At 38.1% G+C, this 12,863-nt stretch overlaps 1 long non-coding RNA gene across 2 annotated transcripts; it reads right to left on the bottom strand.

Moving 5' to 3' along the window:
- Positions 1–599: 599 nt before the first annotated feature.
- Positions 600–12,349, bottom strand: LOC122231884. 2 transcript variants are annotated; one of them, XR_006209167.1, is made up of 3 exons: positions 11,842–12,349; positions 11,618–11,756; positions 600–870 (listed from the first exon to the last, which is right to left on the bottom strand). It is a non-coding gene; the product is annotated as an uncharacterized LOC122231884 (long non-coding RNA). The 2 variants fall into 2 exon arrangements; XR_006209164.1 differs by lacking the exon at positions 600–870 and adding an exon at positions 8,648–8,696.
- Between the last annotated feature and the right edge of the window lie 514 nt (positions 12,350–12,863).

Below are 12,863 nucleotides of genomic sequence, written 5' to 3'. Positions count from 1 at the left end.
AGATTCTCTGTCACGTGCAGACCCCCAGATTTGGGATCTGTGTGACTTCAGGAAGGCCCAACCCCTCCCAAAGGGCTCACATGAGATCAGGCCAGTGCAGAGACTCTCTTCGGAGTCCCTCGGTCACCTGATTCCCAGTCTCATCCCGGGAGTGACACCCAGGCTATTTAGAGGAAGGCACCTTGTTACCTTTTAGAATTCTGTTTGCTACAGAGTTTCTGAAAGGCTACGTTTCATGGTAAGAACAGAACATGAGCAGTAAAAAGAAGACGTGCGTAAAGATGCCTGTAGAAAACCTAAATGCCCCCCACCCCTCCCTGGGGTGGGGGGTGCTCAGTCGGTTAAGTGTCAGACTCTTGATTTCAGCTCAGGTCATGATCTCGAGGTTCCTGAGACTGAGCCCTGTGTTGGGCTCCGTGCCGACAGTGGAGCCTGCTTGGGATGCTCTCTCTCCCTCTCTCTCTGCCCCTCCCTGCTTGTGCTCTCTTTCTCTATCAAAGTAAATAAATACACATTAAAAAAAAAAAAAAAGAAAAGAAAACCTAACTGGAGGCACAGTTGCCTCAATTGCTGAGGCAACAGTAGCTGCCTGCATTTTTGGCCAGGCTGGGACGGTCCTTTGCCATGGTTCTCCCGAAGAGATACACATGCCTGCAGTAGGTCTTATGGGAAACTTAAGCTTATCTTGGAAGATCACATGTCGATGTCACGGACTCTTCTAACCGGTTCTAAGCTGAACAAGGACGTGATGCCTGCTGTCGACTTATCCTTCTTGCCCCCAGGATGAGAACAGTGTGCAGTCCAAAGAAGCCAACCCCGACTCCATTGTCCAACCAATGCTACCGCGGCTACTTTCAGACTCCCGGCTTCCTGAGAAAATAATTAATCTGAATTAATCGGCTGTTAACGGACTTTTCTGAAACTTGTGGCTACAAGTTATGACAACTGATATAAATATTATTCACTGTTCTAAAGAACATGAAATGCCATGACATTTAATTCATGACATAAGGGAACACCATTCCTTTTGTAGGTATTTTTTATTGTGACTCTTTAGAATAACAATTGGGTACAAAACAGTATATCATTAAGGATTAAATCCCATGATATTGGCTTGGAATGCTTTGGGAGTTTGAGCTCCCAGTTTTGGTTGAGCTTTGTTGTCAATCCTGGTTTAGATTTTTAACAATAAATATACTGAAGGATAATTGAGAATGTCTAAAGATAGAGTGAGTATTGAGAAGTTGTTAAAAATAAGATTTTCTCCTTACATATTATGAAACAAGCATAATCTTTAGTTCTAACAATAAAATCATAGGAAGTGTATGAGTGTGAAGACTGAGTCTTAGACATAAGTTACGAGTGAGTGTTATATTGTATAATCAAGAAGAATGAAATTTGGACCCCAAGAAACGTTATGTCTTGAAAGCAATCTTGGGTATCCACATTGATCAGATTTTGACTATCAATGGGTCGAAAGACTTTGCCGATATAGCAGAATGACGTGTAATGGGCACCATTATAGGAGACATGGGATGGAGTATTGCATCAAAAAACCATTAAAACATGGTGGGACAATTAGTTTTGTCACTCATTCGGGATTCTTCCAAAACAAACAATAAGAGACACCAAACAGATTTTGACGAACTCATTAAATGCATTAAGATAGGTCTTACTACTTTTTTAGCTAAGTTGGTTCAAGTACAATATTAATGAGGTCAAGATCATATCTTAGATCCCTGGATAGCCTAGTTAATTTGCAAAAAGAAAATTACATTTTATAATCATGGGTTCTATGACTAACTTAGATCACTTATGAAATATGTGTCACTAATCACAAAGGACAAATGAGGAAAAGCACACAGGTGTTTCAAGGAAGAAATCCATGGTCACTAACGAGAAACAATGTTGAACACCTGCAAGCATAGCATTTCAGAATGTGAATATTTTTTCAGGATTTTATAGCCTTGGTTCTCTATAAATACTTTTAATTGCAGAATTCTTTGCTCGAATACTTTCTTGGATGCCCCCATCCTTCCTTCTTCCACCAAAACTGCCCTCTGAAATAATTTTAAAAATGTGATAATTGGAGTTCTGTGAATCACAGTTGTTAAAAACTGATCTAGCCAGATGCTCTCAGTTTAGAAATTGGGAAATGGCAACTCATCTGAGATCACCCAGTTAAGCAGTGGCCAACCTGGGGCGAAAACTCAGGTAGTAGAACTCTTGCTGTATAGTATAACTCAGTAGTTCCCGTTTATGTATCGCTCACACAACAGGCCTGGTTGGGCCAGTTGCTGCCCTCCACACCGTTCCTTATTTAGGGGTCCAGATTTGTTCTCATTCCATTATCCCATCATCCCCTCGTGTCATCATCTCCGTGGGGCAAAGCTGGTTTCAGAGGATTCCAGGGCACTAAGGAGAAGAGACTGTGGATGAGGTGTGCCCATGACATTGAGAATGAGGCCCGGAAGTAGAACTTCAACACGTGGTGCCACTTAGAACTACCGATGAGGCTCAGCGGGCACGTGCAGAGAAGAAGGGAAGACAGATTTCGAAGGACAAGTGGGAGTCTCTGTCATGGAGCTCTGGTGATTGTTACAAATCACGAAACAAGTGCAATCTTTAGTTTTAACCATAAAATCCTCTTATACTCAGGAAATCTCTAAAATTCTTTCACATCTGTTTCTTATTGGATCCTCCCAAAAACCCAATGAAATGGAAAGAACAAGAATATCCATGCTTCTCTCAAGAGTGGGCTGTAGGCTTTAGGAAGTGCCTCGATAGCAGCCTTTTAAGAGAAGATTCCTTAACACATTTGTATTGCCTGCAGTGGGGTTGTCTACCCTCCAAGAAAGGCAGCTCCTTAGTAGAAAAAAAATGATCTCTTTGACCAAGTTATACAATATTTTTTTCCTCTCTCTTCTTGTTTAATACCTACTTCCTTAAACATATATCAGTCACTGTATAGATTTTTTGCTTCCTTTAGTAGATTATAAACTCCTTAAGGGAAATATAGGGTATTATCTGTTTTAGGATCCCCATGCCCCTACTGAAATGCCTTAAACATAGATACTTATTGGGTAAATCTCATGCAAATTTGAAGGATTGACTATTACCTAAGTGATAATGATGGGACTAGAACAGTTATAGGGGTTTTAGTTGATTTACTGTGGGACTTTTTCATTACTTTGAAGTAGGCTACTAAGGCTTGATGACAAAACTTTTGACACAGTAAAAGGACAGAAAATGGACATTAACAGAAAAATAGCTTTAGACAGGCCAGTTTGTAAATCATAGGAAGTTCGTATCTGGGAATTAGGTACTATAATATTATTGGACAATACATTGACTTATTGTGTGAGCAAACCCCTTATTTTCAACAAGATAAATGATTTTGGCTGAAATCAAATTTGTTTTTTTGCTATCAATATATTGTGCATGGAAAAATAGCAAATGTAGAAACATGACTTGGTGAACTAAAAAAACAAAAAAAACCAAGAAGTAAAACCTGTGTGTACTGTCCATTTATCCGTCCCATTCCCTCCTTCCAGCAGATAGTTTTTTCAGCAGTTTTGAAGGTTACGAAAAGCTATATTATAGGTAATTGGCTCCTAGATTCTGCTTCGTGGAATCGTTTTTTTTTTTGGACAATGTTTAACAGGCATGGTATTAAAAATAAAAGGGGTGGGTCCTCTAGCTAAAGAAGGATAAAAAGTGAAGCATAGTTCATAGTCCCTTTTGGAGATTGGTAAAAACATTAGCATATTAAGTGATAACAGAGTGAGTTGAGGTACAAATGATCTATTTAAAGGTCTTTAACCCTGTATCCTCCCTCCATACTGGTTTGACCAAGAAGCATGTTGTTCCCCACCCCAGCCTGCCCAAACACCTATTATCACTTCATCTATAGGTGTTAGGTCCCCAAACACCTATTATCACTCCATCAACCATAGATTCATATTCGCTATTATTTTTGAAAGCACTGAAACTACTAATCACAGTCTTTTGAAACAAGGTAAAAGGCGTATGTAAACTGGCACAAATATCTGATGTCCGTTTAATTATTCAAATAGAGAAAACGGATGTGATTATAGAAATCTGTCTATCATATTGTCTGATCATTTCAAATTGCGTTTTCATAAATAGCATTGCTGAGGTTTCAAGAAACAAAACATAAATTTGTCATTTTAAAAAAATTTTACCATTTCCCCTTACACATAGGTGATGTTGCTTAAGTACATAAATGTGGTCATATTATGTATGGTTTTCGCTCTCTCTTTTTCCTTTTCTTCAACCCCTCCGTTCCTTCCCTTTTAACCTACATTAGCATTCCTGACTCAACGTCACATAACTCACATCATCAGCCGCTTCCACATCATTCCACATCATTCCACATTTTTCATCTGGAATCACACAGAGAAAGACACATCCACACATCCATACACTGGAAGACAGGCTTCTGGAGGTCAAATTCTTGAATTTGCTGGTGCTTGCCGTGGGACCTTAGAGACGCTTTCTAACCTCTCAGTGACTCCGTTTCCTTATTTGTGAAGTGAGGTTAACAGGGATATTGTGAAGACGAAGTGAATTTTTCTGTGCCATGTGCTTAAAAAAGTACCTGGTATACAGTGAGAGTTCAGTAATGTATGTGATGATGACGATGATGATTGTTAAAATTATTGATAGCTTGCGTTTCAAAATGTGATAAATTACATGCATGATGTTCTCCATGTCACTTTCTTCACTCAGTTATACTTCGTGGAACTTCTTCCAAATCAACTGATTAACCGTAAGTTGGTGTCTTCCTATTATTCTGTGGTGTGGATGTATCATAAAGTACTCAGCCCTTCTCTTAGTGATGAACTTTAATCATACTCTTCTAGTATTTTACCGTTGTGAATAATGCTGCAATAAACACCTGAGTATGATGTCCTCTGTATCGTTTTTTTTTCTTTTCTTTTTTTTTTTAAGTTCATTTATTTATTTTGAGAGAGACAGAGACAGTGTGAGTCGGGGAGGGGCAGAGAGAGAGGGAGAGAGAGAGAATCCCAAGCAGCTCGCGAGCTACCAGCACAGAGCCCAACGTGTGGGGCTCGAACCCCCGAAGCTTTGAGATAATGACTTGAGTCAAAACCAAGAGTTGGACCCTTAATCGACGGAGCCACCCAGGCACTCCCCATCTTAAGTATTTTTACATGTGAAATTCAGTAGCGTTCATTCACATTGTAGTACAACTAATCGTCAGAACTTCTTCATCTTGCAAAACTGAAGCTCTGTGCCCATCAAACAAGAACTCTCTATTTTCCCTTCCTGCAACCCCCGGAAATCCCCTCCCAGTTTCTCTCTCTAAGAATTTGACTACTTCAGTTACCTCATATAAGTAGAATCACGGAGTCTTTGTCTTTTTCTGTGACTAGCTTATTTCACTTAGCATAATGTCCTCTAGGTTCACCCATATTATAACATGTGTCAGAAATTCCTTCCTCTTTAAGCCTGAATAATATTCCATTGTATGTGTATATTACATTCTATTTATTCATTCATCTTTCGATGAACACTTGGGTTATTTCCATCTTTTGGCTATTGTGAATAACGATGCTATAAACATGGGCATATACATACTTCTTTGGGATCTTGCTTTTACCTCTTTTTAATTCTGGAAGTGGTATTGTTGGATCATACAGTAACTCTGTTTTTAATTTCTTGAGCAAATGCTTCTTCACAGAGGTGACACCATTTTACAGTATTGGTTCTTATTTCTATTGGCTTTCCCTTAACATTTTGAGCTCTAAGTGGATTGTTAGCTTTTAGATAAAATATAGGAATAAGAAAAAAAATGGGTGAGATCTACTGGAACAAATGAAATTATCTAGAAAGGAATCTAGGAGGACTGGATTTGGAATTGATGCAGCTGTAGTCTAAAACACCACAAAAAGGTCTTTGCAATTAGATAACCTCTGTTAAAAAACAAAAGGGCTAACTTTTGGCATTTAAGTGTATAATAATTATATTGCCGTATGTTCAGAGGTGTCTTTAGGAGCTGAGAATTCACCTTTGTATGTTAAAATGTCAACATCTTCTCTAGTAACACCAATCGTTTCTTATCCAGATCCAGAATTCATTTGCGAAACAAAAGCTTTATTTTTTCTACTCTTTCTCTTTCTGTGTTCTAGATTTCAGATGTACACATTAATTCATAAATGACCTTTGTTAGCTCACATGGTTTTCTTATTATATAATATCAAGCCCATTGAATTATGTAATTTTCATGATATATCTAAAGTATGTTATACAAGTAATTTCTGTTCAGTGGTTACTAGAAATCAATAATATGGCAGATCCCAGTTATGAAGTCATATTAACTATTACTTAGCCAAATACATTCACAACCCATTTGTGCATGTACCGGTCTATTTATTATTGAGATTGCGGGATCTTTAACTGTATAAATCACTTGGGTATCTTGTTAAAATACATACCAGTTCTGACCCAGTAGGTGTGGGGTGTGCCCCAAGATTCCTCACTTCTAACAAGCTCCCTGTTGATGGTAGTGCTGCTGGTCCGTGGACCACACCTTACATAGGAAGAGGCCAGAGTTACCCACAGAGATCTGATTCTTAAGGCATGAAACAAGTCAACTTTTTTGGTCGCTTTTAATCGGAGGCATTATCTCTGTTCAGGATAAGTTTTTCCTGCGTGTCAAAAAATTCATTCAACTCTAATGTGCTAAGTTGATTCTTTTTGTATCTCTCTCCTCATACATTAACAACCGAATTCTTTTTCTCAACTCCAATGAACAAATTTCTTTCTTTGCTCCTCTAAGTTTTTCCTGTTTGGTAATGTACTCCTTTGTTTCTCTGAGCACCTAGGTCAATAAAATCCAGTTACCAGCACTTCCAACTTTAAACAGAGTTGACACATTCTCTCTCTCTATTTTAATATATAGAGAACTCATATAACTATAGACTATCTGGAATTATGATATGAAATATTATGGTAACTAGAATTTTTATATGGTAAAGTCTCCCTTCTTATATGGAGACTATATAGATCTGTTGATGAGGGAGTAACACTATCACACTATTGTTTATCTTATAGAGATACTCTGTTCTATCAAGTTTTTTCAACATATAATTATTGTATTTGGAGGAATATAGTGTCAACACTAGTACTCTTGGACCATTATTTTAATTAAACAGAGATGCCTTCAAGGGAAGCAGGGTGTAGAATTGATTCTGAGGAGTCATACAGAATTCATGACATAGAAATTCTAAGACTTGGAGGAGTCCACATGCTTAATTGTAGACCGGGGACTTGGTTGCTTTGCAAGAAGAGACTGTGGGAAAGTAGCTGTTGGGTAGGGCAAAAGGAAATGAAAAGACACAAGACTTGCATTGACCTCAGGGGTGAATTTGAGGCCCCAGCACTGGAGTTGACCACTTAAGTAAACAGAGAGTAGAGTTTGGCTCATCAACAGAAGAAAATACAAAGAAAGTCTGAGAGCTGATGTCTCCTCAAACCTGAGCTTTTCCTTTCCTGTGAAGTTCCATCTCTCTATTAATCCCTTTCCTCTCCTTTCTTCCTGTGATTCTTTCTCTTTCTCTTTTTATTTTAAATTTTTCTCCTTTTTCAACTCTGGACATATTCATTGCAACATCGATATGCTACTCATTATTATAATGGAATTGTCATTTTGGAGTTAGGTGTGAGTCTGATGGAAGCTAGTTTTTGAATAATAAATTATAGCAACATAAAAATGTTCTCCATGGAGCCGATCTTGAAATGGGCTGATTTGAAAGTTAGCATTAGGTAAGAAATATCTTAATAGTATTTACTTTTGAACTCAGAACTCAGAAGTATAGCTGTTGTACTGTAAGCATTTTATGCTGGAGAAAACATCGTGAAAAAAGACCACTAACATAGAGCTTATAGTAACATAACTCTAATTCTTAAAATGAAAAGATATAAAGAATACTACTTGATGAGTATGAAAATGAAATACCACAGCTAATATTTTTATATTGCTATTAGGGCTGAAAAACAGTGTCTAGAACCTATTTCCTATTTCTTGATTACTGCATTTACAGCACAAGACACAAAAGTCATTTAAAGATTTTATGGATATTAATTCTACTCTTCACTTTCGATACATTTTTTATTTATTTTCCCCATGTAGACAATAATGAATAATGAAGACACTTATAAATCCAGAAGTAGACACACATACAAATGTACACATTATATTTTAATTCAGAATGATTTAGTTCCCTAGACTTGCTAGAATATAATATATACAATATATATTTTATTTATTGCTTTTGAAAGCACTTTCAAATGTTTCGTGGAGAAGAGCCACGAAATATCATAATAAAAATAACTAGAACAGAGGGCGCCTGGGTGGCTCAGTCGGTTAAGCGTCCAACTTCGGCTCAGGTCATGATCTCACAGTTCGTGAGTTCGAGCCCCGCCTCGGGCTCTGTGCTGACAGCTTAGAGCCTGGAGCCTGCTTCAAATTCTATGTCTCCCTCTCTCTCTGCTCCTCCCCCGCTCACGCTCTGTCTCTCTCTCCTTCAAAAATAAATAAAAACATTTAAAAAATTAAAAAAAAATAACTCGAACAAATAGTAATACATTTATTACAAAATCTGGAAGTCATAAACATGATCAGTTCTCGTGAATTCTACGGAACGTACCTGTGGAAGACAAAATATGATTAAGGCCAAACTTTTGCAAAGTTACAATTAATCTCTCTAAATTTAATATCACTGTGCTGCAAGAGTCAATATTATCTAATGCATGTTAGATATGTCAATAAACTCAGTCTGAAGTAGTGTTTAAAAACTTTTCATTCAGATCCCTCTAAAGCATTTTCATTTAGGTCTTAGTTCAAATCCTCCTCTGATCCCCCATATTAAAATAGTGCTCTCACTCTCTATCAAATCAACTTCTTCTATTTCTTGCACAGCACTTGTCAGTGCTTGAAATTATCTTCTACTGTCACTTGCTTATTATCTATCTAATCCAGGCTGAGTCCAGATTTTGTGGGGGTCTGCAGATGACACAATTTTACTGACCCTTGCAAAAATAACTCAAACTCATGAGTGCACGATGAGGTACAAGGTCTCTCGCAAAGACCCAAAGCCCTAAAGCTTTGCTTCCTTAGTTCCAGGGTAAATCTACCTCTGGGCTCTCCTATTAGCTTGTAATATCTCTGAGAGCAGGGAGTTTATATCTTGGTTACTGTTATATCCCCGGCACTTCAAAGGCATGTAGTACATATTTTTGGAATGGACGAAGGAACACGCATGCCCCGAGCACCCTTCCTTCTGTGCCCATGACTGCTTTTCTCATAACAAACACAAATTTCTGCTGTTATAAATAACAGGACTCAGTGACCTCATATTATTTTTATTGTTCTATTTGAGTTCCTGTATTTGTTTTGCTGTGATGCTTTGTGGCAAAGGAATTTTATTATAACAAGAACTGCATCTCTCTGTCTAAATTGCTATGCAGCCTGCCCTCCCTCATGGTCTAACATTTTCTCACAGGGGGCATGTAACCTGTGAAAGACAGAGCAGGAACATTCTTACTTTCCTTTTGGGGGGGATTTTATGGGGGGGGTCATATTTATTTATTTATTTATTTTGGCTTAATTTTATTTTCTGGTTTTCTTAATTTAATTTTTTTCTCAAAGGGCAAATATTGATTTTGTAATAAAAAATGAAAATAAATTCTTAAATCGATTAAGCTCAGGTATCATTTACCTGAAGCCTACCACCATGTTGGAGAATGAAATTCTTGTTCCCATTCATCACCATTTTACCCTAATTTTTGCCTTCAAAGTGGTGGTGGTTTATTTTACACTACAGACAGATATCTACTATAATTTCAAGTGTTTCTCAATGCATAGTTCTAAGATCTGAATTTTGTAACTATGAGTTACTTTTCTAGTTCTGTTGAGATATCTTGAGATTACATTGGAAAGACAGTATAGCTCTTTGAGTAACTACAGGGATGAGTTTGGGCCCACGGCCATTCTTATTCAATTTCTTCTCTCAAAGCCCTACATTTTAAAGGCTTACATTTTACCAGTCTAAGTACATGTGATTTTAAGTCATTAACATTAGAGCATCTGGGACAATTACACATCTGTTATCAACACGGGGGTGGGTTGAAGCAAATGACCGGGTGACTTCCCTGCTGTGGGACACTGGCTAAAATGAACATACGGAAATATATTTTTGGGATCAATTGTAGCCAATTTTAGTGCTGTCTTTTCTTGTTAATGTCACTCAGAATGTTGTAGGCTAACGATACCCATTCCTGGCCCTGTGAACCCATGCTGATATGAGCCCAAGAAGAATACAATTAAGAAGAAAATCGGCTGTCTCTCAAATAAGCAAATAATCATTAAAAACAACACAAAACAAAGCAGCCGTGCTAGAGTCTGGTTTCAGCAGAAACAACATTGAGATTATTTGAGTTGAATTACCCATGCCAGAATACACCATTAGGCTTGACAATGAACAGTTTTCTTTAGAAATTCTAGAGTCAAACAGGGATGCATGAAACGTATAATCAATGAATATTTATTGGGAAGGTTATAATGTAAGGATGTGAAGAACACTTCCCATCGCCAAGACACTGGTTTTCAAACATTAACTGAATGAAATCAGATGCCAGGGAATCAGACGTGGTCTACCTTCAATTTTTTTCATGGAGCCTCTAGGAATTATTCTAGAATGAGAAAGTTGGAATTCTATGCACTGGCCCGATGGGATTCAGTCTTCAGGGAGGATCAGGAATTCAAGATTGCGGAGGGAGGCGCAATAGAGACAGAGAGGGCCAGATGTTAAAATGTAACCTACGCCAGAAGTTAGTGTTGCATGTTTGTTTGGTTTCTCTTTTTCAATATGAACGTTTGCCAGATGTCTTATAGCAATGGAAAGTGCACAGTGGTGGTTCTCAAACCTTCATGTGCATCAAAATAATCTGGAGACTTTGTTGTTAAAACACAGATTCCTGCCCTTCCTCTGTCCTTCAGGAGTAGGCCTGAGGAGGGACAGATAATTTGCATTGCTAACAAGATTCCTAATACTGATAGCTCAGAAACCACTCTTGGAGAATAACCGGTGTCGGACATTACCGGACTAAAAGTCACTCAGGCATGAAGTTTAAAGCTTTTACATCTACCAGATTTATTATTTGCTATACCTTTGGGCAGAAAGTGCGATAAGTCTTAAGCATTTCTGCTAATGAAATTAAATGGCTATTCATATAGTTTCTGATATTGTAGCAATTAATTTGAATATGGTAAACCATGCCTACTAATTAGCAAAAATAAAGACCTCTAGGGGTTAGAATGTAGTTTCCCTGCATCCTTCATCCAGTTACCCTCGTGGTAATGTCCCGCATACTATAGACAATATCAAGACTAGAAAACTGACAATAGGCCAATTCAAAAAACAATTCAAAACACAGATTTCACTAGTTTTACATACATTCAGTTGCATGTATATAAAGCTCTATGTGATTTTATCACACACATAGAGTTGGGTAGCCTCTACTCAAATCAAGACACAGAACAGTTCTAGTATCACAAAGGTTTCCTTACCTCTTTATTTCTTTACCTCTTTGTGTGACTTGAAGCAACATCCACCTTCCTTGCCCCATGTCTCTAAACTCTTAGCCATTTATGTTTTGGTATGTGTAGGTAGTATTTCTTGATCTTCAGAGCTTACATCCTTCCCATACTGGTTAAGATAAAATTCTGAGCTGTGAGATCTGGAAGAACCATATTACTAATGGCCATTAGATCCACAGTGAACAGGTTTTTACCTTAAGGTAAAGCGAGCACACTGGTTTCGGAACAATGGATCTTTGTTTACATGTCATGGCAGAGCGGCAGTGATTGCTAAATGTAGGGCATGTATCATCCTATTTTCCCACTGATATGAAAAGAGTTAACTCCAGTTCTAAAAGGTCTGGCCAGTGCTTTAAAGTGGAATTTCTAAGAAGGTTTTAACTTTCAGCTCTCCTACACTCATCTAAAGTATTCCAGATAAAAGGCACTAGAAAACTCCATAAGTCTTCTGTGTCAGGTGGTTGTGATTAGAGGAAAATGCCTGCCAGCTGTGTCCACACTGCTAGGAGCTCCTATGGGCTGTCACCATTGGCCTGGCACTGAGTTGAGAAGTGAGAAGTGAGTTATTGGTGTCTGAGTCTTAAAGAAAATTAGATCCTAAGAGTAAGAAGTTGTTGAACGGCTGGGGCCAATGTCTTCACATAGTGAGAGGTGTAGCTCAGGGCGAGAGGACTGGCTTGCCTGTTGATGGCAGACCCTTGGTTTGGGCTCTTTCAGAGAGGAGCATTGATATTTATTGGCTTATGAGCTTGGTCTAAGCCCAGTCACTGGGCGTTATGTCATAATGCTACACTGTGAGCTGACTCCTTTGTCACATTGTGTTAAGGCTTTGCGGAGGTGTCTCCCTGATATTTGTGGCCATGCTAGAAAGCAATGGACTGCAGTACTGTTTCTTTATTTGTTTTTGAAATCTTTACAAATCTCCCTCCTCTGCCAGTCTATGGATATTATAGTGGCTTAATATTAACCCAGTGGGACTAAGCCGGGTAGGCAAAAAAGAGCATGTAAAATTTTCATCCTTTTCTTGGTCATTGTCTGTGGCTTGATAGTTTTCTTAAATACAACATGGGTTGAATGTCTGAAAATCTGCATATAGATTTTCCTTTTGTTTTCTTTTTCCATCTAGCTCAGTGGTTCTCAACATTTAGTATGCCTAAGAATGATGGCACAGAGTTTTAGGCACAAAACTTGTATGCTATCCTTTATGGACAAGTGA

The sequence above is a fragment of the Panthera tigris genome, chromosome A1, assembly GCF_018350195.1.
Source record: "Panthera tigris isolate Pti1 chromosome A1, P.tigris_Pti1_mat1.1, whole genome shotgun sequence".
In the NCBI taxonomy this organism is placed as follows: domain Eukaryota; kingdom Metazoa; phylum Chordata; class Mammalia; order Carnivora; family Felidae; genus Panthera; species Panthera tigris.
The sequence above is the reverse complement of the archived record's forward strand: the minus strand, read 5'-3'. Positions and strand labels throughout refer to the sequence as shown.